Raw genomic sequence first — 26,411 nt, 5'->3', positions numbered from 1 at the left:
TGTAGGTCAGCTGTGGACTGAACATTGGTGTCCCTCCCGCCCAAATTCATAGATTGAAACCTAACTCCCAATATGATGGTATTTGGAAGGGAGGCCTTTGGGAGGTGATGAGGTCATGGGATTCATGCCCTTATGAGAAAAGAAACATGGGGAAAATGGTCCCTCTCTTTGCCATGTGAGGACAGAGCAAGAAGACGGTCACTTGCCAACCAGAAAGAGGCTCTCACCAAGAACCAAATCAACTTTAATCTCGGACTTCCAGCTTCCAGAATGGTGTGAAATACATGTCTGTTGTTTCAGCCACAAGGTCTGTGGTATTTTTGTTATAGCAGCTGGAACTGACTAAGACAAGTTCCCTCCCACAGGGCCCAACCAAAGTCATCTTTTTCACAGGGGATGTGTGACGATTGTGTTTCTCCAGGTCTTTGCTCCCCTGAAATAAATTGTCCTAGTCCTGTGTCTGGCTACCTTTCCTGACTTTATAATCCTATTCTCTTCAGTTGGGAACCACAGAATTGGGCACATTCCCAGTGTCCAAATCCCAGTGTCCAATTCCCAGTGTCACAACAGGAGCAGAAACTGGACGTCTGTTATGTCCAGCTATATTAAATGCCTCTGGCTGCCATAACAAAGGACCCCTGACTGTGGATCTTAAACGTTAAAAATTTATTTCCTCACAGTTCTGGAGGCTCAAAGTCCAACATCAAAGTTCTAGCAGGGTTGGTTCTTTCTCTCCTTGGTTTATAGCTGGTCATCTTCTCCTGACTGTGTCCCCAGCTGGCTTCTCTCTGTACGTGTCTGTGTCCTAATTTCCTCTTCTTATGAGGTCATTAGTCATATGAAATTAGATTCCACACATATGACCTCATTTTAATTTAATTACCTCTGTAAAGACCCTGTATCCAAACAAGGTCACAATCTGAGGTACTGGGGGTTCGCACTTCAACATATGAATGCGAAGGGGGACACAATTCACCCATGTCAGCCAACCATCTCCTTTCTCAGAGGGTAAAACTGAGTCCCTAAGTAGGGAAGGGTCTTGGCCAAGGGCCCAGGTCTGTGCTGAATCCTAGAAGGGACCCATTTCTTTCACTCCCATCACACTGTTTATCCTCTCCATCCATGTGACCGACATTTTCTGAAACCCATTTGCTGCCCTCGTGACTAGACGGTCTCTCCTCTCATTACTGCCTTAGGACCCATCTTTCCCCATCCATCCCTCCAGGGCCTCAGGAAAAGGCAGGAGAAAGCGTCTGTCACTGTGTGGGCTTTGGCTCTGAGCACTCCCAGTGCCTACTGAGCTCTCGTGTGGGGCAACCCTAGAAAACGTGAGATGAAGGCCAGGGAACACGCTGGCCTGATTTTTTATTTTTTAAAGAAAAAAAATTAACTAGGACAGTGAATACTACATTATTCTGGGTTTGTACAGGCTGGGAAGCCTCTAACTTTGCTTCACAAAACAATGATACAACAGCAGAGCTGAATCACAGGAAGGCATAGGAAGGTGGCAGGTTACAGTGACAACAGCTGGGCTCTGGAGGCATCCGTGCCATCCCTTGCCAGCTCAGAGACCCTCAGAAGGTCACCATCTGGCCTCCGTTTATTTACCCAATAAAAATGGAGCTGACAGGGGTGCCTGGGTGGCTCAGTCGGTTAAGTGTCCAATTCTTGATTTTGGCTCAGGTCATGACCTCAGGGTCGTGAGATCAAGTCCTGCATGGGGCTCCACGTTCAGCGTGGAACCTGCTTCAAGCTCCCCGTCTCTGGCTATCTCTCGCTCTGTCTTCAAAATCATTAATTAATTAATTAAAAAATAAAAAATCAAGATAAAAAAATGGAGCTTAACCCATCATCCTTTTTCTGCCAGTGTGAAGATTTGAGATAATATGTATGTAAAGAAGTTGGCATGACATTTGACACCTAGTAGGTGCTCCGTAAATGGCCCCTTATTAAAGGAAAAATTCACATTAGACTGTGTTCATTTCCCTTTTTCTCAAGAACAGCTCTTCCATAGACACACAGCTCATGGGGTAAGGAAAAGGAAGTGAGAGCTGAAGACCGTCCCCATGCCTCCCTTTGTGCAATCACGCACCTGTGTGCCTAATCCAATTAACACGCATCTTCTGATTTCAAGATGTTGTGTTGAGAGACTAGGGATAGAGGTAAGTAAATAAAGTCCCTCCTCTCAAGAATTGTATAGTTTTGCTGAGAAGAGACATCGTAGCACAAGCCATCATCACGAAGTGAAGGGTGTGCGTGCCGTGCCGAGGGAGGCTCAGCCAACTGGCTGCATAGCGGGGGCTATACAAGATGTCCTGGAGGGCTTTGAGGATTGTTGACATTTGAACATGGTATTGAAAGGTGTGTAAGATATTTCAGGTGGCAAACGTCAAGGAGAGTGGTGCAGAACGAGGGAGTAGCCCAAAGGGAGTCCAGATACGGAGGCAGGAAACAGGATGACAGTTTCAGAGGAAGCAGGAGCAGGGTGTTGTTGCCAGAGCATCCACTGGAGCCATGGGAGAGGAGGCTGGAGAGAGAGAGGGTCAGGAATCAGATGGTGGGAGCTTCAGGGGCTGAGATCAGATCTGTCTTTCTTCCGTAAGTGATGTGAGCGTATTAAGTGTCAAGGAGGAATGACACAATCAGATGTGTTTTAAATAGACGACTTTGGCAGAGTGGTAATGGAATTGCAGGTGGGCGAGGCTGAGAGCAGTGTCATCTCCATGGTCCCGTGGTGCGTGTTATAAGGAGTCAGCTCCCCTAGTGTGGAGACATGACCAAAGGGGAGAAATATGAGAAATATGGAGGTGGACGCAGTAGATATGGTGACTTCAATAAAGTGAGAGGTGAGGGAGAAGATGAAGAACACACCCAAGTTTGGAAGGAGGCATGAGACTTCTAAGCTGCTCCAGGATGGAGAAGCCAGGAGAAAGGAGATGGGGGTCAGGGTTGGTGAGTTCAGGCGTGCGCTCGATCAGATTCAGTGCCAGTGGACTATCCAAGTGGAGGAGTCCAGTAGGTGGTTGGATTTAGGAGTATGGAGCTCAGCAGAGTGATCCATGCTAATGAGAGGGATCGGGAGTCATCAAAATAAGGACTGGAATTGAAAGCAAGGGAGAGAAGGAAGATATTTAGGATTGTGAAGCTTGAGAAGAATATTCTGGAAATCCAACTACTCTTAGTTCATTGAGAGTCATAGAATCCTGGTCTTGGATGTTGATGCCCCAGGGAGTCCATTCTGTGGATGGGAGATGCTGTGGGGCCTGGGTTGGGATGGTACATATGGGGTACCATGGTTGCAGGTGGATGGTTCATCAAGTGTGGGACCCTTCTAGGACTTGTACCTTAGAAAGATGCCCAGCTGGGGTCATAGCAGGCTGGGGTCATAGCAGGCTGGGGTCATAGCCAATAGGTCAATGACTAGGGGGTAAGTAAACTCTTGAGATAGGAGTCCCACATTAGGGTCAGAAACATCACCACTGCTGAGACAGCCCAAAGCTCATCTCAGACCCAAGGAAATAGATGGCCACCATAACTTACTCTAGACCCTTCTGTCTGGCGGGCTGGCGGCTCTGGGGAGCTCAGTGTCCTGGCTGGTATTGGCTGGGGAGTTGGGAAGGACTGAGCCCACTGGGGAAACCAAGCACAGCTCCAGCCGAATGGGCCTGGCAAAGGCAAGGTGCACACATGTGGACCTTTGTGTCTCCATCGTAAGGTGCGGGGATTGGCCCAGGATGATCTCAGAGACCTCTTGCAGCTCCAACTTTCAACAGACTGTGTTCTCTGGAAAGAGAGAGGAGGTTGTGAGTGCAGAAGACAGGAGCAGTCTTGGGGATCTTCATAACTGTACTGCAGATCCAAGCTTAAATCCCGGCTTCAACTCTTGAGGCTGTGTGACTTTGGACAAATTACTTAACTCTGTATGGGGACAATAATGTTTACCATTGGTTGTTGCGAGGATTCAATGAGAAGTATCTGTAAGTGCCTCTATCAGGATGTTTTTAGGTGACGAGAGGTCAGCAATCTTTTTCTCTTGAAGGGCCAGATAGTAAGTAAATATTTGAGGCTTTGTAAACAGTTTCTGTCATGACTACTCAACTCTTGCCGTTGTAGCCTGAAAGTAGCTATAGACGATCCATTAATGAATGGGCATGGCTGTCTTCCAATGAAATATGCATTATTTACAGAACATGTGGTAGGCTGGATTTGCAGGATTTGACTCCTGGGCTGCAGTTTACTGACCCCTGACTTAGATCCATCAGCCTACTGCCATCTTTCTTGAGGCCATGGGGTCGCTTCCCCACACTCCTTCCATCTTTAAATGAACAAAATCAGGATTTGGCTTGGGAGGAAGAAGGCAGAAGGTGTCTGAATATTCAATCAAAGTGTGAGCCTCGGTACCGAGCACAGGGTCCGATACAGATGGAAAACGCCTTCCTTGCTTCCCAGGGGAAAATGAAGCCTCACAGAAGGTACATCCAGGAGAGGGACACAGGGACCAGTGCTCTGAAACTATGGGCCCGGGATGCTCGGCTCCTCACCAACCCCATAAACTCACAAGTGGCCCAGTTTGCACTTGTCCTTGGGCTACACAGAGAAATGTAATTATTTTGGGAAGCTCCGTTCCCCCCAGATGGGTCACCACCAACTGTGTCCAAAGCCTTCACAACATGCTTGTTTTTAATTGGTTATGGGGAGACTTGGAAGCCTGCACAGTTCAGAGCTGGCATCTGAGGGGTGAAGACGTAGTCATGTGCCCCAAAGTTCCTATGCCAATGGAGCCGAGGTGAACAAGGCAACGTAGCCTGCTGTGGGAAGGCTTGGCCTGTGTGCTAGCAGGAGTATTCCGAGTATCCCAAGGGGTCACCCCATCTTTGAGATTTAAATGAAAGGTGGGACCTACCTACCTCTCTTCCACACATATGCAAGTATGTTGAGAACACCCAATGAGCTATTCTTCATTCTCCTAATTTCCCTGCCACTTGGGGAGGGGGAGTAGGGCAGGGTTTCCTTCTCCAACAAAGGCTCCATCTCAGTCTTGCCTTATCAGCCATGCCTGTTGGCCTTTCCACTCAGCGAAGAGTGGTATCTGACCAAGTCCCTTGCCTTGACTTTTCTCCAAATCTCTCTCTTTCGAGGTATCTGTCTATAGAGTCGAGACTCTATAGAGTCTGTTGAGAGCTCAGGATAGCAACAGCTACTGGAGAAACAAATCAAGCATGGAATAGCAAATAAAGCTGTATTTTAAGGATTTCTGTTATTCAATTAATGCATCCTCAAAAACTGCTCACTTGACAGAATATCTTTCTTAGCCCCTCCGTCCCTGGGCCCATGGTGTGACTCTGACTTTCTACCCTCTTTCCTGTTCTCTTTCACTCCTCTCTGGGCTCTCTCACTCCCACCAAACCATGCCCTGAGGCCACATCCAAGTCATTTTCCAGAAATTGTGCTTTAAAAAACCCTCTCTGGCTCTCCACTGCTCTCCACTGGCATGGGAGCATGATAACAGTGTCTATCCCTTAGGGCTCAGGAGGGACACAAGCAGAAATGGCCCAGGGCCTGGTTGGCACAGGTGAGGAGTGGGCCATTCAGAAAACTACCTTGCCAGGACTCCTTTCATGATGCTAGATTCTTTCTCCATATGTAGTAGATTTAAAAAAAAAAAAAAGTAGGATTTCACCCAGCGTTCCCACTGGTGTGGATGACCTTCTTGGTCAAAGGAACAGCCTGGGCCAAACCAAAGAGGTATGGTAGTGAATAGTGTGTTCTAGAAATGAAACATAGATGAGTTTGGCTCAGGTGTAAATAACATGGGAAGCCACAAAATAATATGATTAGGAAACCAGGAGAAATTGTGAAGGCCTTGCTGAGATGGTGGGTCATGCTGAGAAGTTTGCCTTTCAGCCTGTAGGAGTCTGAGTCCAGCCCGGAAGTGACACAGTTGGATTTTCTGCTCAGACGCCCCCTTCTTTGCCTACGTAGAGGGAGGGCAAATGAAGGCAAGGAGCAAACAATGGCACAGGGAAGGGGGATGAGGAGGCCTCAAGGAGGAATTAGCAGAAGGAGAATAGAGTGTTTGTGGCACACCTGGGGCTTCTACAAGATGGTGGTACCATGGCCAACTCTTAGTGGGGCAAGATGGTGGTATGGAAGCTGGGTTTTTCCTGGGCAAGATGGTGGTCCATGGCCAAGGTTTTATCAGAGCAAGATGGTGGTGCCTAGGCAGATTTTTGCAGGGTGAAATGGAGGGCTCTACCAGGTGTTAGTAGTAGCAGGTTAATAAAAGCCTGCTGGGATCTAGAAGGAGGTGGGGGACAGCTTGGGAGATGACACACCATGTATCAGGCATCATGAGTTTCTACGGCGGACTGACTCCGGAGTATCTCTACGACTCGACAAAATCAGACAACTTTATGTCTCAAGCTAACCAGCCACTCAATAACTAAGACCTAGTTCAGCGGTTCTTGCCCTGCTGCATGTTTTAATCACCTGGGAGAAATGCGAAGACCAGGTCCCAGCGTAGACCATTGGAATCTGACCTCTGTGTAGGCAGAGCCTGAGCACATCTGCTGATTTACTGATTTTTCTTTTTTTCTTTTTTTTTTTTTTTTAAGATTTTATTTATTTATTTGACAGAGATAGAGAACAGCCAGCGAGAGAGGGAACACAAGCAGGGGGAGTGGGAGAGGAAGAAGCAGGCTCATAGCAGAGGAGCCTGACGTGGGGCTCGATCCCATAACACCGGGATCACGCCCTGATCCAAAGGCAGACGCTTAACCGCTGTGCCACCCAGGCGCCCCTGATTTTTCTTTTTTAATTTTTTTTTTATTATTATGTTATCTTAGTCACTATACAGTACATTTACTGATTTTTCACCTGTCACCCAGGTAATTCTAATGTGCAGCCATGGTTGAGAACCACTTAGGAGTGGAAAGGTGGGTGAAGGGGATGTCACCACATTCACAAGTGGATAGAGGGGCTTCAGCAGGTGTGGATGGAGGTGCCGGTAAGTTGTGAACGTTCTGAAGCTTCACCAAGCACCGGCATTAATTTGTTTTCTCGTCTGGTGTAAATAACAGCAGCTCGTGGATTCATTAAGGCTTCCGTCTTCTGCTTGGTGCTGAATATAATTTCAGGGGCTCTGGCTCTGAGCAAGTGGTGCTGTCAGGATGGATTAGATTTCCTCCTGAAAGATCAAGTTCTGGCTTCTCCTCTGAGTCGAGCATCAGCTGCTTTTTGCCCTTAGAATTAGGTGGGAGGAGAGGGTCAAGGAGAATGACCAGGATCATGAGCAGTTTGGGTAAATTTCAGGTTGGAAAGTGGCTCTGGCTGGTATACAGTGGTGAGCCAGGAGTCCTGGGTTTCGGTGACACCGTGACCTTGGGCATAGCACGTGATCTCCCTGAGCCTCAGTTGCTATGTCTATACAAAGGGCAGGTGATGCCATTCCCACTAGACAGGACCAGCATTCCAAAGAGACGGTGATGATAGTGCTTTATGTATGTTTGTCTCAGGTGTTCTTTGTGTCGGCCCCTTGCACAGAGGCATCATCAAACCCATTTTAACAGATGAATAAACTGAGGTCTGACAGCCCAGGAACTTGTCCGAGGTCACATATCTTGTAAATGACAAAACCAGGAATATGACCTTGGCCTTCAGACATCTGAGCCCATTGTCTTAATCGTCAGATAAACTGGTATGTGCTGTGGAGCATGGCAACTATATAAATCCAACCATATATTATGGGGTTTTTTTAAGGATGATACTTTCAAAATTGACAGCTTTGCTGTTTGTTAGAAGGAAAATCTTGTGGATTCATTAGAAATCATGTCAGGCATTTATTCATGTTTTATTTCCTCGGTTCCTTCAACATGTAGTCCAGGAAGGGAGCTGAGTTTGTCCTGGGCTGGCCGTCACAGGGGGCCATGGGGGTGAGGGGGGAGGCACTGCCGAGGACCTGAGAAGGTGGGATGGAGGCTGGCCTGAGTAAACTCTTCATCTTGCTAGAAGTCAGAGTCCTGGACAGGCCCCGGTGTCCCCGTCTGTGTAGTGATAAATCCACACTGACAGGCCAGACCATTAGAGCAATGGAAAGCCCATTACATCAGGCTGCGCCAGCGGTCCAGGGGTGAGAGATGAGCGTGAGAGGGAGCAGGAGTCCAGAGGGTCCTGTGGCCGCCATCCATCACCCCCGGGGGGTGCCACTGCTTCGTGGTGGGTGCCCGGTGGCTCTTCGGTTCACGGGCCCTCAGCCCAGGGTCAGACCGACCACAAGGGCAGCCTGGCTCTGATCAGTGAGTGCCTCTGCTCTCTGCTCTGATCTCAGCCGTGTTCTTAGTGTTCTTAAGGCACCTCTGTGGATTTATTCTTTCAACTCACTCAACCAAAAAGTACTGAGCCTGCTGGGTGCTGGGAGGCAAGATGAGTGAGACTGAAGCCCCCGTCCTCAGAGAGGCCACGACACAGGATAAAAAGGAGCCCGCCAGCAGATAGGCACCACCGGGCAGGTCGTGGCCTCCTGGTTAGAGCCACGTGGAGGAGGACATCTCCCTGCTCGGCTTGAGCGTCTGCTCAGTGAGGGGAGCCAAGTCCTGTGATCTCACGTTTTTCTTTTCCCAGGATTTGGGAGAAAAACCTAAGCAGACCTAGGGTCCGATTCCCCTCACATCAGCTGAGTGATCTTGAACGTAAATAACCCCCCCCCCATCTCTCTGAGCCTCAGTTTCCCTAACAGCCTACAGTCCATGCAATCTGATGGACCTCCGGCCTCTATAATATTTCCTAACACTGGGATATATGAAGAAATATTATCATCCTCTTAACATGCCTTCCCCTCCCCCAACATGCCCTACCATCATTTCCCCTGGGTCTGGATTGCCTTGGTTTATACCACCACTTTACTTCTCAGGGGCATCTGGGGATAATAATCTTGTCATAATTCAGTCTTCCTGAAACCTTCCTCCCTCATCTTTAGTATTATCTCTTTTTGCATCTTCCCACAATCACACCCTAATATTTCTCTGGCCAATCCAAGGCACTTCTCCAAGGTCATGGGCTCTAGATATCCCTAAGGATGAGGACCCAGGATTCCTTGGGGCAACGGATTCAGGCCCACTGATGCTTCCATGGCCCCTAGCACAGTGTCTCACATAGAGTAGGCACTCAGAATATAGGTTCACAGACTCCCTGCATCACATCCATTCCCTCATTTTGCCATTGTAACAGAAATGGTTGTAACAGACTCAGAGAGGGTGGGTGACTTACCCTAGGTCACACAGCTACATCAGTGGCGGAACTTGATCACAGGCCTCATGATGCCGTGTGTGTGGACAGTAGTGAGCATTTACTCTGGGCTGGATGCTGCACTAGTCTTCTCCAGGATCACACACTGAGCCCCACAGTGGCCTGTGGAGAAGGAACTTCTGCTTTCTCCGCTTAGCAGATGAGGAATTTGAATCTTGGGGACATCAGGAGCTTGTCCCCAAATCATGGAGCTAGGAATTGGCAGAGCCAGGGTTCTAACCAGGTCTGACTTTGGAGACTTTAGTAACTGTGGTTTTCATCTCCTTTTTAACACCCACCTCTGCGAGGTGATGAGTAGTTAGTGGCCTTCAGAGTGATTCAGAAGAGAAGGCAGGAAGTGTTCAAGGAAGACAAGGTGAGCAGAGCATTTAAACATGAGCTTTCAGGACGGACGATGCTCTAAACTTAAAGCCACAGCAAACCACTGAAATCATGGACTCTGGATAAAGGGGCCCATTTAATCACTGTCCCTCATCTGGGGACCAATGTGGTCTTTAAAAAAAAAACAAAACTACATGCAGGAAAAGAAGATAAACAGAGAAACAGTAACTCACATGTTCAAAGCCTGAAGCAAATTCCCCATGCAAGGGTCATTGTTAGTAAAAATGTTTCATCTATAAAAGTTTCCAAAATTATAGACTTCTCAAAAATTTTCATGGAGCTACGTTCAGGCTATTTTAAGACAGTTCCTCTACTGCCTCCAAAAGATTGAAAACCATTCAGAAGCATGAATCATAGGCCAATAACTTGTGATACATGAGAGGGACTAGTGATGGCTGATAATTCAATTTCGGCCCGAAATGAAGTTTAATAATACATGGAGCAGCCTCGTTTTCCTCTTATTAAAGTGAAGGATATGGCTTCAGGGAGAAATTAGCTAATTGAATAGAAATATATCAGCTATAAGAAAAATAAAGGACGCAGATTGCCTTCCTAAAAGGAAAAACAGGAACTGAGCAATCTCGAGAATTTATCTTTCAGCTTGAAGAAAGTACTTACAGAAGAAAATGTGTATGACAACCCAAAAAACCCCCCAAATAAAATAAACTGGGAGAAACTCTAAAGTTTCTTTTAAGGTAGAGGCTGGGTAAGTCAAACCCTGCGAGTCCAAGCTTTGACCCTTTTCTACCCCTGTGGTCACAGCTCAGCTCCCTCAGTCTTGGGTCACATAAGTGTTTCTGAGCTACGTATCCCTTCTGCTCCCTGCGTTCCTGGTCTCCATCAGTGGCCCTGCTGCTATCAACCCGAAATGTCAGCCCCTGCTCCCATACTCTCACGCCTTACCTCTTCTGGGCGACCGCGAGTCAGGTTGGTTCTCCTGCCTAAGCAGCTCTGGGTTCTGTGCCTTTCCACCCTCTTCCCCACATGCTCTGCACCCTATTCCCTGCCTTCCCCATATTCCATCTGGAGTCTTCCAGCAGCCTCTTCATTGTACCCAGTTCCCCACGTTCCCGTGTCTGCTCCACATTGGTCTGTGCGATGCCCCGGGGAGACCCACCTGGCCATGTCTCTGATCTTCCGAAAATTATTCTGCAGATGGGTCTCCACCACTTATAGGGTAGAGTCCAAACTCCCTATCGCAATCTTATTTGCCCTCACAGTCTTCTTTCCTTCCACCCCGTGTTCTGGAACTCTGTCCTCAGTCTAACCAATTCCTTGCAAATGTCAGAACACGTTCTGCTCTGTTGTGCCTTCCGTTGGCCTACCCATCTCGTCTGCCTACTACGAATGTCATCACCTTGCTTGTTCACCTGACGTTCACCATGAGAATCCTGCTCGTAGTGGACACGTCTCTCCAGCCTCATACCCTCTGTTAGGTGCTATTTTGGTGTTTGGATTAGAGGAAATACCGAATTTTGCTATTTGCTTGGGAAAATAATTACTAGGTTCTTCTTGCCCTCATTGGTTTCTGCTGCTGCTGTCCCATAAACCAAATTTCACATTCCTGGGGCCTTTTTTCATGGAATGTGCTCTGTTGACTTCACAATGCTGGCAGCTTACTGTTTTGATTATTAAAGATACTTACTGGGGCGCCCACATGGCTCAGTCTGTGAAGTGTCTGCCTTCCGCACAGGTCATGATCCCAGGGTCCTGGGATGGAGTCCCACATATGGCTTTCTGCTCAGTGGGGAGCCTGCTTCTCCTTCTCCTCTCCACCTGCGCTCTCTCTGGCTATCTCTGTCTCTCTCTCTCTCTCAAATACATCAATAAAATCTTTAAAATAAAATAAAAATAAAATAAAATCTCCTTTTAAAAAAAGGATACTCTCATTTTCTTTTAAGACAAGTCTCCTGCCATTACCGTTTTTCCAAACATTCTGGCATATGCTCCCAGGTTTACTTTAGAATCAATTAGTTTAACCATGTATCCTCCACCCAAATCTTTGGGGTTTTATAGCAATTATGATGAGGGAACAGGAGGCAAGCTGAGGACAAAGCAGAAGCTGACACCCCACAACCCCCCCATGGGATATATGTGACATTCCTCAGGCACTCCTGGCTGCCCTAAAGCTAAGGAAAGGAAAAACAAATAGTTAATTTATAGAGATCACAATCCAGCAAGACAGGAGTCTCCCTCAGTTTACAAATGTTTTAGCAATCTACAGGAACAAAGCATTTCTATCAATAACCCAGCTTCCAGAAGGAAATGTAGATACAATTAAATGTCCTTATAATCTGCAGCGCATTGACATATTTGAAGCAGGCAATGTTCCTCCAGGAAGTTCCCCACTATCTTAATGTTAATTCCTTGCTGGAGGGAAAAACAACCTTAACTTGACAATGGCAAGGCCTCTGGTATCCTGTGAGTCTTCTTTAACATATGAAAGTACTTTCTTGAAACCTCCCTGTTTCCTCACCTCCCCCAACCCCATAGTATATAACCAGCCACCGCTCCCAACCAGGCAGCAGCTCTTTCTGCCCATGGGTCCTGTCCCCATGCTTTCATAAACCACCATTCTGCCCCAAAGGCGTCTCAATAATTTTTTCTTGGTCTTTGGCTCCGGACTCCACCCCACTGAACCTCACCTATATTCCACAACCTCATCAACTATATTAAGCTAAAAGTTAATTGGAAACGATCAAAATATTTACAGTTCAGCTTTTCTTCCAGAAACATGTTTTCTTCTGCTTGTCTCCCTGCAGGTCTGGATATCTTGTGTTAGGATTTTTCTTTCCCTCATTTAATGGTTGCTGGGGTTATTGTTGTGGTTTGGCTAATATAATGGAATTATTATTATTTTTTTAGTTTTATCCTTCGTGTTTATGTATAGGAAGTGTACTGTTTCGGCCATGTGCCTTTGTTTTTATATCCAGGCACTTTGCCATTTGGTCTCTTATTAGGATAATGCTTGGTTGGGTTGCTGCTGGTTTTGTTCTGTTTTCTGTAGGTTTGCTTGGGAACATTCCTCCTGAGGTGGATTTTAGAGACAAGACATCTAGTTCTCTACTGACTATGGTGCGATCTGGATCTGGAGCAAATCAACCTCGAGCTTTTTTCGGTTTCCTTATCTGTTCATCAAGTGTCCTGAGAGCTGGAGATTCAGCTGGGAGCTTTACGGAAAGTGTGAACCACTGTCAAGTCCTTAGGAGGAGGCAATAAACATTACCTCTTCCCATTATTGGAGGTCCACGGTCGTGTTACTAAACACAGCCATACGTTTCCTTCCCTTTCTGCAAAAGCCGGAGCTCTGATTTTTGGTTTCTAATTCCTTTGATTATTCCTTCTAAAATGATACTATGAAATCACTTTGATGATAATGTGGGCCCTTGTCTTGTCTATGACTTTTAGTTGGTTCCCATTTCTTAGCTCACAATCAAGGCATTTTCTCATGTGAACACAATACTCTCCCATTTTCAGGTGACAAGATTTGTTTTTTCCAAAATGGACAAGAAAGTTGATGGGATGTTCTGTTGATACAAATAATTAAGTGATTCTCTGATCCTAAACCCTTGTAGCGTTTCTGACATGAACCCTATTTAGTCACTGTAGGTAATTCCTTTAAAATCTTCCCCTGCGATCCGTACACTAACATCTTTATGGAGGACTTTTGCACCCATCTCCCTTGACGTACAGAGTCACCTTTTGTCACACCTCCTGTCCCTTCTTTCAGACTCTCTCCTTGCAACTCTCTGCCCTTGTTTGAGAGAGACCAGGTTCTCTCGTGTCCTACTGCAAAAGCCCTTTCTGCTTTTCTACACCATTCTTCAGGCTCCTGCAGCCCATCTCTGTCAGAGGCATCTTCTGCCTTTGAGACTTTAGAATAATGTTTCCCTCCACTCACATCACACTACTCTGTTCAGAGGCTCCATGTTTCTTGTTTTCTGTTCTTTATCCATCTGTAGGTAAGGGGTTTCTTTCCAGGCCAGAGCCTGGCAGCAGGCAGACTTCTGTGGACTGCCTGTGGCCTTGCTCACTGCCACATTAGCGATGATCACAGCCTTTTGCCAGGTGTACGTGGAGGAAGTCAGTTGCCCAGGGCCTCCTGGCCTAGGTCCCAGGGGCTCCCAGGCATTTGCTGTGTGCAGATTTGATGAACCGTGATGGGGGCTTCTGTTCCCAGTCAATCCGCTTTTCCATCAATCTCTGGCACAGGAAACACCCCTCTGCCTGAGCTCTTCCTGTCTCCAGTCCCAGTGCAGTGTGTCTCCTGCAGGGAGCCCATCCCCCAGGACGCAGGGTACACTGATATTCTCTGCCTTGTCTTTTCCCTGGAGATTAAAAGACTGAGAGAAGGAAGTGACTGAACACCGTGTTGGCTGATTCATAAGGCAGCCCTCACCAGCAGAAAGATGTCTCCTAGCTTTCTTGATGCGTATAGACCCTGGTTCTCTGCCAGTAGAGAGAGGAGGGCAGAAACTGCCTGTATGAGTTTCCCAGGGTTGCTGTAACAAAAGTACCCACAAAGCAGGTGGCTTAAAACAACAGTAACTTACTCTCTACCGTTCTGGAGGCCAGATGTCTGAAATCAAGGTGTTGGCAAGGCCAGCTCTGAAGGCTTGAAAGCAAAATCCTTGCTGGCCTCTTTCAGCTTAGGGGAGCTGCCAGCGCCCCTGCAGTGTTCCTGGGCTTGGAGAGGCATCCCTCCCAATTCCACCTCCATCTTCACCCAGACTTCTTCCCTGTGGGTGTCTGTGCGTCTCCTCCTCTTCTTACAAGGACACCAGTCATTGGGTTTAGGACCCACTCTCCTCTTCATCTTAACTAATTACATCTGCAGCTTCTCAGGTTCTGGGTGGACATACATTTTGAGGGGACCCTATTCAACCCACTCTATCTCAGCACCTTGCAGCCTACCTGGGCCTCAATCTTCCATAAGACAAAGTCTGCAAGGGTCCCTGAGCCATTTTTTGGTCTAGGTCCTTTGATTTAAATTAATGATAGTTAATAATTACTCAGTATTTCCATGTGCCAGACACTTTACATGTATGAATTCATCAAATATAGTTAATGCAAATTCTTTCCAAATGCTGACATTAATTGACTGATCACTTTTGGGTTTTGGTGTGGTTATGAGTTAGGACATTTTGCCTTTTTCCGGAGTCACTGTTATTTTAATGAGGAATGGGAGGAGCCTGAGCAGAAGTCGTCTTAACCTTTCTGTCTCCCAAGGGACATTTACAGAACTGTCCTCCCATTCTGTATGTTTACTTTTAAAAAGAATCAGTAACCAGAGGGCAATCTTATTTCTCAATTTCCAGATTATTTGGTGGCATCTCAGTTTTTAATCTCACATAGGACCTCTGGAATAGAGAGGTACAGTGGCCATATAGAGCACATAGCGAACTCCCTGACATATTCTAGATGTTCCGTAAAGGTTTGCAGACTGAACAGATTGTCGTGTTAAATATAGATGTAGGTGACTCTGGCACAATTGTTCATAGTGAACCTTTGCTGGTTCCCAGTGATTACCGTCTTTCCCTGTTCACCACCCAACACGTTTTAATAAACCATGCAGATTTTTTGAAGGAATCAATTCCAAAATGTATTTCTATGTAGTTTTACAAATCTACTTTTAGCTCTTTTTAGTAGTAGAGACCACCCAGCTTGCATACCAAATTTGATTCCAGATTATCAGTGCATAGAGTGATGAGTTTGACTTACACATATTCAGTTGAGTTTCAGACACTCTGGAGCTCTACTGCCCTTGGCCTTTGTCTCCCATCATCAGATAGGACCTGGGGTCAGAAGCCTCATCCCTGGGTCTTACATTTGGTCGGGCTTTCTGGACTTGCCTTCCGTGCCCAGCTGCCTGAGTCACCCCAAGCCCATAATACAAAAACGGAGAAAGTTCCAACTTCCTAATTAGGATGTTCAGCTGTGTTTACCTGTGATGCCCAATACCACCTTGAGAAACCCCTCCCCCGCATTTAGGTGGGGGGGTGGGGTGTTGAGGAACATGACCAAGCTTACATCAGTCAGTTATAGGAGCAAAAGCCCAACCTAGGCAAGGGGGCTCGTCTCCTGGCAGCCCATCGCTCCTACTACTCATTCTCCTTTTCTCCAGGCCCTCCCTACGGAGACCCCAGTGGCATGTTCTGCTCCCACCCCAGCACTCGCTATGGAGAATGGAGTGGAAGGAGCCTTAGGAGACATGGGCAACAGACTGTGCTCAGAGAGGGGAAGCCTGCAATGGAAATGAGAGCTGGAGGGTTTTAGGGTAAAGAGACCTGGGCCTGAGGGTGCACAGCGATACAGACAAGCAGCTAGTAAGTGAGAAAGGGCAGGCACTGAGCAGCAGGCAGGAGAAGGCATCCTGGGGGCTGACAAGTCCGCAGGGCCAGTCCTGGTGAGGCAGCAGCTGCCCAGCAGTGTGAGCAAGGCTTGTTTCTGCTCTGAGCTCCATGTCCTCCTCCAGACATGCATATGTATTACTTTGTTTTTAAATTGCTTTGAACTTGGGGCACCTGGGTGACTCAGTCAGTTGAGCTTCTGACTCTTTGGTTCAGGTCATGATCTCGAGGTTATGGGATCAAGCCCCGCGTTGGGCTCTGTGCTCAGTGCTGAGTCTGCTTCAGATTCTCTCTTCCTCTCCCCCACTCCCTCTCTCAAATAAATAAATAAAATATTTTAAATAAATAAATTTCTTAGAACTTAACATTTTGGGGTCAGCACATTTATTCTCCTAGTAACTCGTTTATGTGAGGGGATCTGGCCTAGTAAAGGTTGTGCTATAAAGTTCCTTTTCTTATGCTGTCATTGGATTTAAGTGGAAAAGAAAGTTGATTTAGAAAGATAAAGTAATTAAGAGTATAGGTAGTACCTTGATGAGGCAAGGATGGCGATAGGGTACCCTGACCAATGCACACTTGGGAAGGTCTGGGAGGGATCTAGGGCCCTCCAAAGTTCAGCATTTCACAGCTCAGAGTTCTCTGTGAGACAGCTGAGATTCAAACTTCCATAGAGAGACCTGTTTGCAGGTCGAGGTGATGGAAAGAATGTAGATTTGTCCCGCCTGCTTAGCTTTCTTCAGTTCACTTTTTTGTTTGCAGGATCCCTATTACACAGATACTAGTTCATTCCTTTAGCTATAACATGGTGAGAGTCAGATTTCTCGCAGGTGGTCCTTGTATTTGGTATTACAGTTTGTTTGGCAACAATGCTGGAAGCTGGCTTCATTTTCTGAGGCATGCCTATCAATGCAGGCCAGTGTTTGGAGTGCCAGTCCTACAAGGAAGCTGAAACTTTCATTAGCAGATGCATCTCTTCCAGTGGGCACATTGCCCCACACAGTAGCTGTGCCCCTCCCTGCAAATCCCCCTCCAAATCAAATACCAAGAATCAACGTAAGCAAATATAATAGCACAGTGCCTGGCATATAGTAGGTGTGTAATAAATATCTGTGGAATGAATAAGCAGCAGGAGATGATAATAGTTAACAGTTCACACTCTGGAGTCAGATAGACCTGGTCCAGGATCTTGGTTCTGCCGCTTACTAGCTGTGGTATCGTGAGCAATTAACTTAACCTGTCTGAGCCTCAGTTTCTCTCTCTGTAAAGTGGGGATGACAACATTCTTATGTCATGGGGTTATTGTGACTTACATGAGGCAGGAAACCGTATCAGTCACTGTGCCTACCCCACTGCGAGCGCTCAGTAAATGTTACCTCTTGTGGTTATTATTACCCTCATGCCTGATAATAATGATTATAAAGATAAATACAAGTGGTCTGAATTACAGTTCCTGATTCACACATCTGCCTCATGTATGCCCCTCACATGCATCCTTAATGATTAGCTTTGGGAACCCCATTTTTCTTCCTGCTGCTGTATTCTGGAAATGCCTTCCCTGCTCGCCTCTGTCTACCTTCCCTCCAGAGCTGGGTCCCTTGTCCGGCCTTTCCCAGCTAGCTGAGTCCACCTCTGTGTTCTCCTGCAGCCCTCCCTGGACCCTTCTGTCTGGGGGTGCTTGTCACGGTGGATGCCCAGTTGTCTCGTTATCTGCTCTCCTCCTCACTGGACCAGCTCGTCCAGGGCAGGATTGCAGTTGGAGATGCCGATGAGCAAGGAGGCCATGGAGGAAGAGAAGAAGAAAGCCAGGTAGAGCTGCAGAGGCTAGCTCTATTTTTATTCAGCCAAAAACCTGGGGCTGCTTCTGTTGTTGAGTCTCCTGGAGCCGTCCTGCCTCTCTTTGTTCTTCTGTCTTCCTGCCTGTGGCTCCCTGCAGGCCTGACACTGACAGCTCTCAGGAAGCCCCAGGAAGCCTTCCTGCTTGTTTCTAGGACACGAAGCAAGCATTGCCATCCTCAGGGGGCCAGAGGAGGAGACAGGCTCTCATGGGAGGAACCAGCTGGCCCAGGGAGAAAAGAAGCTGGAGGATGCATTTTTGCCACCGGGGATCATAAAGAGAGCCATAAGGGAGCTTTGTGACTCCTCGAGAGTCCCATAACCTTTCCGATCTTCTGTTTCCTCCGCTCTGAGACATAAAGCTTGATTAGAAGAGCAGTTTTTCAACTGTATTCAGCACGGTCCAAAGCTTTCTTCAGGTTGATCTAGCCCTTCCGTGGCCAAGGCCCCTCCCCTTCTTATCCTGCCAATCACAGAGGTCCCTCCCCTGCATCTCCCACCAATCACAGAAGCTCTTCCCTTCCACGTCACCAATCAGAATAGCTCTGACTAACATGTTTTACATATTGAGCTTTCCTCGGCGCTTTTCTTTAATACGGTATGATTTCTCGGTTTTTTAAAAGCCTTAAAAAGCCTCTAACGAGATCATTTCCATGTCTTTTTCAGTGCCCAAGGGTGTATGACACTCAAAATGACACTAAAGTTTACAAAGGGAGAAGAAGAAGGAAAAGATGAAGGGATGGACATTTATGGGTCGTGTTCCGTATACTCAGCACTACCGTGAACCCTTTAGTGACCACTATCCTGGCCCGAAGCTCATTTTCCCTTTGCATTTACCTCAAGACTGAGCTTACTGAGGGATAGATCATGCTTGAGACCATTAATTCAGCGAGTGCTTTGTGGCGTCCCCTGGGCTCTGGGGATTCTGCACTGAACAAAACACTGGCCCTGTTGTCATGGAGCTTACAGTCCTCCAAGGAGTCTTGGATCTGGAAAGGATGTTTTAAAGATGAGCAGATTAAGCCCAGAGAAGCGAAGTGATTGGATCCAATGCTTATGCAGCAAGTGATATCCCTAGAACTAAGCTGTAGATTTCCCAGTGATTGCTATAAACTACTTTCCTTCTGCCTTCCCAGTTTATTCCTTATTAGCAGGAAGACTAGAAGCTCCCTCTTGAATTAGCCACAATCCCAAGCAGCTTATGTGGGTTCAAAAAAGAGCTAGTCCTACCCTTAATGCTCCTGTGAAAATAAGAAAGTCCCCTCATTCCATTCTTGCTATGATTTCTCACTGCCACATGGTGTCACTGTTGAGCACAGGTCCTGTGCAGTCCTGTGGCGGCTCCCTTACCCTGTGCAGCACTGTTGCTGGCCCACATCCTACAGGGTTTTCCAAGTTTGTTCCCAACTTGGGTGCCAAGATTTCCCCTGTTGAGTTCCATGCTTCTATGCTCAGTGGTTGGTAAAGAATATTTTCCTGGCAAGGTGGCCTGATCCTAATACTGGAATCAAACTTCCCCCACAAATTCTGTGGTCCGTGTATTAAATAGATATCACTGACCAAGACTCTCTCAACCTCTGAGCCATTTTGTATCCCGTCTTGGTTTATTTCCATGTAGGATCCCATAGACTTGTTCAGAGCTTCTTCTCCCAACTCCCAGCTCAAGTTAAGGGAATGCTGTTGAGGTTCTTTGGAAAGCCAGATAATAGTCTGTTATCCTCTCCCCCCCCCCGAAAAGTGTGTGTGTGTGTGTGTGTGTGTGTGTGTGTGTATAACAAAGGATATCACTTTCCCCCAGAAGTCAGTTTTTCTAAGGTTGTCTGTTCCATCTCTCTAGGAAGATTTTGCTCCCTTTTATATTAACTGATAAATTCGCATGAACTCTTCCTAGCTTGTCTGATTCCTATAGTGATTGCTCTTGTTCATAAACTCCGATGTGCATATATTGGTGTGATTTAGCACACTCAGCTGGAAATGGAGTGCAGGCTCTGCCCTCCTCAAGAGTCATCACAGGGCCTCTGGCTTTCAGTCGCCAGGCTCGGCGTCTGCCAAGGCCAAGGCCAACGTTGAGATGGACAGTCAGGGATGTGCAAGGACAGAGAGTGATTCCTTTGGCTGGCTGCTTCTTAGAGAAAGTGAAAGAAACATGTCAGTTCCCGAGGGGAAGCTGTGAAAGTTTCATGGAAAGTATTACCCAAGGATTGGGGGGGAGAGAAAAAAAACAGAAACAAAAAACAAACACTCTGAGAACAACTTCCAGGAGCCAAAAAAATAGTCATCTGAGGGAAGGAGAAGGAGAGGCATTTTTTTTTCTGAATGCCCATGCTTGGGTTCAGTGCAGTCAAGCAAAGAACACAGACGTTGGCATCTGAAAGGCATGTGTTCCAGCCCTGCACTTTGATTGGCGTGGCCTTGGGTGAATCACTCGATTTTATGAGTCAGTTTCCTCGTCCATAAAATGGAGTTGAGTACCTGTTGTGCAGATTTAAGGAGGAACAATCCAGGGGAGGGAACGTGGCACATTGTTTGACAATAAATAGAACCTTGCTCTGTCACCAAGTAACTCAACGGGCTCCTGGGTGGCTCAGTTGGTTAAGCATCCAACTCTCGATTTCAGCTCAGGTCATGATCTCAGGGTTGTGAGTTCAAAACCCACGTTGGGTTCCACACTGGGTGTGGAGCTTACTTAAAAAAAAAATCTTTATATATATATATATATATATATATATATATGAAAAAAGAACAAATTCAATTACCCCTTAGTGAAGAGATATTGTGTAGATTGTGGGCAAGGCTAAGGGAACGATGGAAGGATAGTGAGGCACCCAGAGGCTAGCAAATGCAAAAGCCATTACCACCCCAGGTTAAAGAGCCAGGAGGAGGTACTGTGGCTGGAGTTTACAGAGTGGGGGCGACGAAACGGAAGCTATAGGTGGGGAGGGGTGCAGGTACAACTATTGCCAGAGTTGACGCTGAAATTGAGTGGGGAATTGGGGAAGTCATGGGTCACCTTGGTCCCCACCCTCCTGGCTCCTGCCTTGGCCTCCTGTTACAGTCCCCACTACAAGGGGAAACTGGTTTAATAAACCAAGCTGGGTTTATTAAGCACAATGAGCAAGGAAGACCAGCCATGAACTGGTGTTTCAAGAATATCTCAAATGAGAAGCATCAGGGAAGGTACTTGTAAGAATGTGGGGCTCATAGGAGGCTTTTAGTGCAGCAGTTAGCAAGCCAGGCCTGGGCAGAGATGGACTAAAATTTATTTTTTATTTCGTTATTTTTATTATATTATGTTAGTCACCATACAGTACACCCCTAGTTTTTGATGTAAAGTTCCATGATTTATTAGTTATGTATAATACCCAGTGCACCATGCAATACGTGCCCTCCTTACTACCATCACCAGCCTATCCCATTCCCCCACCTGCCCCGAAGCCCTCAGTTTGTTTCCCAGAGTCCATAGTCTCTCATGCTTCATTCCCCCTTCTATTTACCCCCCCTTTCTTCTTCCCTTTCTTCTCCTACCGATCTTCCTACTTCTTATGTTCCATAAATGAGTGAAACCATATGATAATTGTCCTTCTTTGCTTGACTTATTTCACTTAGCATTATCTCCTCCAGTCCCGTCCATGTTGCTGCAAATGTTAAGAAATCATTCTTTTTGATAGCTGAGTAATATTTCATTGTGTATATGGATCACATCTTCTTAATCCAGTCATCTGTTGAAGGGCATCTCTGCTCCTTCCACGATTTAGCTATTGTGGACAATGCTGCTATGAACATTGGGGTGCATATGGCCCTTCTCTTCACTACTTCTGTATCTTTGGGGTAAATACCCAGTAGTGCAATTGCTGGATCATAGGGTAGCTCAATTTTTAACTTTTTAAGGGACCTCCACACTGTTTTCCAAAGTGGCTGTACCAACTTGCATTCCCACCAACAATGTAGGAGGGATCCCCTTTCTCCACATCCTCTCCAACATTTGTTGCTTCCTGCCTTGTCAATTTTTGCCATTCTAACTGGCATAAGGTGATATCTCAGTGTGGTTTTGGTTTGAATTTCCCTGATGGCTAATGATTTTGAACATTTTTTCATGTGTCTGTTAGCCATTTGTATGTCTTCATTGGAAAAGTGTCTGTTCATATCTTCTGCCCATTTTATGATTTGTTTATTTGTTTCTCGTGTATTGAGTTTGAGAAGTTCTTTGTAGATCTTGGATACCAGTCCTTTATCTGTGGTGTCCTTTGCAAATATATTCTCCCATTCCGTGGGCTGTCTCTTAGTTTTTTTGACTGTTTCCTTGGCTGTGCAGAAGCTCTTTATCCTGATAAAGTCCCATAAGTTCATTTTATCTTTTATTTCTCTTGCCTTTGGAGATGTGTCGTGAAAAAGGTTGCTCTGGCCGATGTCATAGAAGTTGTTGCCTATGTTCTCCTCTAGAATTTTGATGGATTCCTGTCTCACATTGAGGTCTTTCATCCATTTGGAGTTTATTTTTGTGTATGGTGTGAGAGAGTGGTCAAGTTTCATTCTTTTGCATGTAGCTGTCCAATTTTCCCAGCACCATTTATTGAAGAGACTGTCTTTTTTCCACCGGATGTTTTTTCCTGCTTTATCAAAGATTAGTTGCCCAAAGAGCCGAGGGTCCATTTCTGGGTTCTCTATTCTGTTCCATTGGTCGATGTGTCTGTTTTTGTGCCAGTACCATGCTGTCTTTGTGATCACAGCTTTGTAGTACAGCTCGAAATCCGGCATTGTGATGCCCCCAGCTTTGTTTTTCCTTTTCAACAGTTCCTTGGAGATTCGGGGCCTTTTCTGGTTCCATACAAATTTAAGGACTATTTGTTCCAGTTCTTTGAAAAATGTCCTCGGTATTTTGATCGGGATAGCATTGAAAGTGTAGATTGCTCTGGGTATAGCATAGACATTTTAACTATATTAGCTTCTGATCCATGAGCATGGAATATTTTTCCATCTTTTTGTGTCTTCTTCAATGTCTTTCAAGAGTGATTTATAGTTTCTAGGATATAGGTCCTTTACGTCTCTGGTTAAGTTAATTCCAAGGTAACGNAGGCCTAACCCACTGACAAGGAAGGAGTTGACCAAGATTAGAGCAGAAATCAATGAATTAGAGACCAGAACCACAGTAGAGCAGATCAACAGGACTAGAAGCTGGTTCTTTGAGAGAATCCATAAAATTGATAGACCACTGGCAAAACTTGTCCAAAAACAAAGAGAAAGGACTGAGATTATTAAAATTATGACTGAAAAGGGAGAGGTCACGACCAGCACCATTGAAATTGCAAGGATTATTAGAAACTTTTATCAACAGCTATATGCCAAAAAACTAAACAATCTGGAAGAGATGGAGGCCTTCCTGGAAACCTATAAACTACCAAGACTGAAACAGGAAGAAATAGATTTCTTAAATAGGCCAATTAACTATGAAGAAATTGAGTCAGTGATAAACAACCTTCCAAATAATAAAACTCCAGGCTGACGGATTCCCTGGGGAATTCTACCAAACATTCAAAGAAGAAATAATACCTATTCTATTGAAGCTGTTTCAAAAAATAGAAACAGAAGGAAAACTACCAAACTCATTCTATGAGGCCAGTATTACCTTGATCCCCAAACCAGGCAAAGACCCCATCAAAAAGGAGAATTACAGACCGATATCCCTGATGAATACGGACGCCAAAATCCTCAACAAGATCCTAGCTAATAGGATCCAACAGTACATTAAAGGGATTATCCATCATGACCAAGTGGGATTCATCCCTGGGATGCAAGGGTGGTTCAACATTCGCAAATCAATCAGCGTGATAGATCATATCAACAAGAAAAGACTCAGGAACCATATGATCCTCTCAATTGTTGCAGAGACAGCATTTGACAAAATACAGCATCCTTTCCTGATTAAAACACTTCAGAGTGTGGACTAAAATTTATGAACCAGGTAAGTCACTGGGACAATCAGTGGTCTTATCTCTGGAAATTATGAGTTCATACAGAGTTGTTATTGTATCAGTTTTCTGTCTTCTCCTGGAACATATGGGGCTATATGAGCTTAATTGTTGCATGACATGATTCATATTTTATCCCTTCTTTGGGCCAGTGTTCATTCCGAAAGTTGATTTCTGTTTTACTTCTCATTTCCATGAGCCAAACCCTACCAGAAGGTAGTCAGCAAGGGAGCCCAGACAAGATCATCAGGAAAGAGAGAAATGTTCTCGGTGACAAATGCAGATGAACCAACACCCTTCCCTGCCTGGCTGCTCCCTTTTCTCTCTCCGCTCCCTCCCGCACTGCTTCGTTTCCTAACTGACAGTAATCCTTCCTCATCTGTGTTGTGGCAACGTCCTCTACTCATTTCCACACTTTGAGAATTCCTGCTCTGGGCCTTTGCAAATTATACCTGTATTGTATAAATATAACATAATGTAATATATGATGTTGTTGAACATTTTTAGGTGCCAAATACTTACACAAGGTGTCTTTTATACCCAGAAGTCTTATTTTCTACATCAGCACTGTCCAACAGAACTTTCTAGAAAGGCCTTATAATCTGTATTGGCTAATACAGTAGCCATTTGCTACAGGTGACTACTGAGCATTTGTACTGTCGCTCTGCTACATAAGGAGCTGGGTGTTTAATTTTTGTTCATCTTAATTAATTTACATTTCAACGGCCACACGCGGTCAGGGCCACTGTATTGGACAGTGCTGCTCTGAGTTGCCTTGTAAGGACTACTATCATTATCTACATTTTACACTTGAGAAAACTGAGTCCTGGTGAGGTTAAGTGATATGCCCATGATGACCTGGCTGGTAAATGATGGCGCCAGGACAGGAACTCAGCTCTAGGACACAACTGTTTCCTCTGCCTCAATACCCCTCTTCTCAGCCTCTCAGCCTCTCAGCCAACTTCTACTCATCTTTCAAGACCCAGTTCACTGTCTCTTCTTCCATGAAGTCTCTATAATCCTCAAGCAAGGTTTTCAATACATGTCACCATTGTATCAAGTAAATATCTCACTGCGCTTTTCACATTACATTGAAGTTATTTGTTTAATCATGTACATTTCTTAGCAGAGTGTGAGGTCTTTAAGGATAAGGATTAAGGCACTATGGGAAGCACATAGTAGGTACAAAGAAAAAGGTTCATAAATGAATGTTTTCTCCTCAATGTTGCCATCATCATGGATTCCATACACACTGAAGGGGTCATGCTGTACTAGGGCTTGTGGTGCTAATTTCATCTATTTCCTTCATAGTTTTAAATTCTATAGTTCAACAAGATCTCTGCTGAGAGAAAATTCAGGCCTGCCGGCCTCCCTCTTGGGTTCCTCACACACTCCTGTTCTTGGGCGATCAATAGCTCTGGCTTGGAGTATTTTAAGCCTGCTGTCCTTTTGACTTGAGCTTTCTTCTCCCAGCCATCACTCATTTGCCAGCAGGCCTCCCCAGCAGGTGGTGGATCAGCGGTGCCTGAGGATTGTGATAGAATGGAGTAGGTTCTCCTGAGCGGCATATAAACGTGGCCAGCTGCCTTCTGGACAGACACATAATATCCCTGGGTGTCCGGGATAGCCGTGGGCCAAAGGACCGCCACGCTGAGGGGCCCTGGGAAGTGTAAATATCCTGGTAAAATAGGATAGAGGCATTCTGACTCTACCTGGGACAGAGCATTGTTACAAAGGGATTAGAGAGGGCAATAGAGGGAAGAAAGCCAAATCCTAAGAAAACGGCTTTAAAGACCTGGAACGTTCTAATGGTGTCTATTCAGGACTAGTTTGTGGTCAACCCTTTCAAGGGAAGGGACCCAAAGGAAATGACTTCTCCCTGTGTCTTCATGGTTTTGTCCACTGTGACTGTCCTTGCTTCTGCAGCTTTGCATTGCCCTCAGAAATAACTCCTCCAATTCCTTAGCGTTGTTTTCCAGCCATGGCAAGAGGTCAAGTCTCAAATCCAATGAGGGCCAGGTGAAGAATAGCAAGAGTGAAGTAGTGGCTTGGGGGATCTGACAAGCTGGAAAGCCCCAGCTCTTCAGAGCGAGCAGCCACGGCTCCTCCTGACCATTGTCACATGCGGGAATGAAAAGCCCGGCTCTCCTTTTTCTTTCAGTAGAAGAGGGAAGTCTAGATTTTGTGTAAAAGAGCTGGTTTCTTACTTGGTAAGACCAAGTAGAGCATATCTCCGTGTCAGGGTTGGTCCAAGGGCTGTTATTTTGCAGCCTTGTCACCTGATCCATTGCCTTGGTTCCTTCACGCGTGTTCCTCTTCCGCCATTTTGGCCTGCTCTCCACTTCAGGAATATCCCATCTTCATCCATACCTTGGTGCATTTGCACATTCTATGCCTTCATCCCATAGTTCCTTTCCCTCCCTTTCCTATGTGAAGCCTACACTAGTCCTTCAAGGACCAGCTCAAGAAGGCTCCCCACATACCTGGGCATTTATTCCTTCCCTTGGGCTCTCATAGCTCTATTTCCACCTTGTGTTGCATTTACACTTTTATATGCTAATCTGTGAGCTCTTTGTGG

General features: G+C 45.9%; 1 protein-coding gene across 1 annotated transcript in view; it reads left to right on the top strand.

The window, feature by feature from the left end:
• Positions 1 to 26,411, top strand: part of KCNQ3 (potassium voltage-gated channel subfamily Q member 3) — a 309,775-nt gene that overhangs the window by 128,661 nt on the left and 154,703 nt on the right. The gene's annotated exons all lie outside the window — the stretch shown is intronic.

The sequence above is a fragment of the Ailuropoda melanoleuca genome, chromosome 9 (assembly GCF_002007445.2).
Source record: "Ailuropoda melanoleuca isolate Jingjing chromosome 9, ASM200744v2, whole genome shotgun sequence".
Classification (NCBI taxonomy): Eukaryota; Metazoa; Chordata; class Mammalia; order Carnivora; family Ursidae; genus Ailuropoda; species Ailuropoda melanoleuca.
This window is presented reverse-complemented; position numbering and strand designations above follow the sequence as displayed.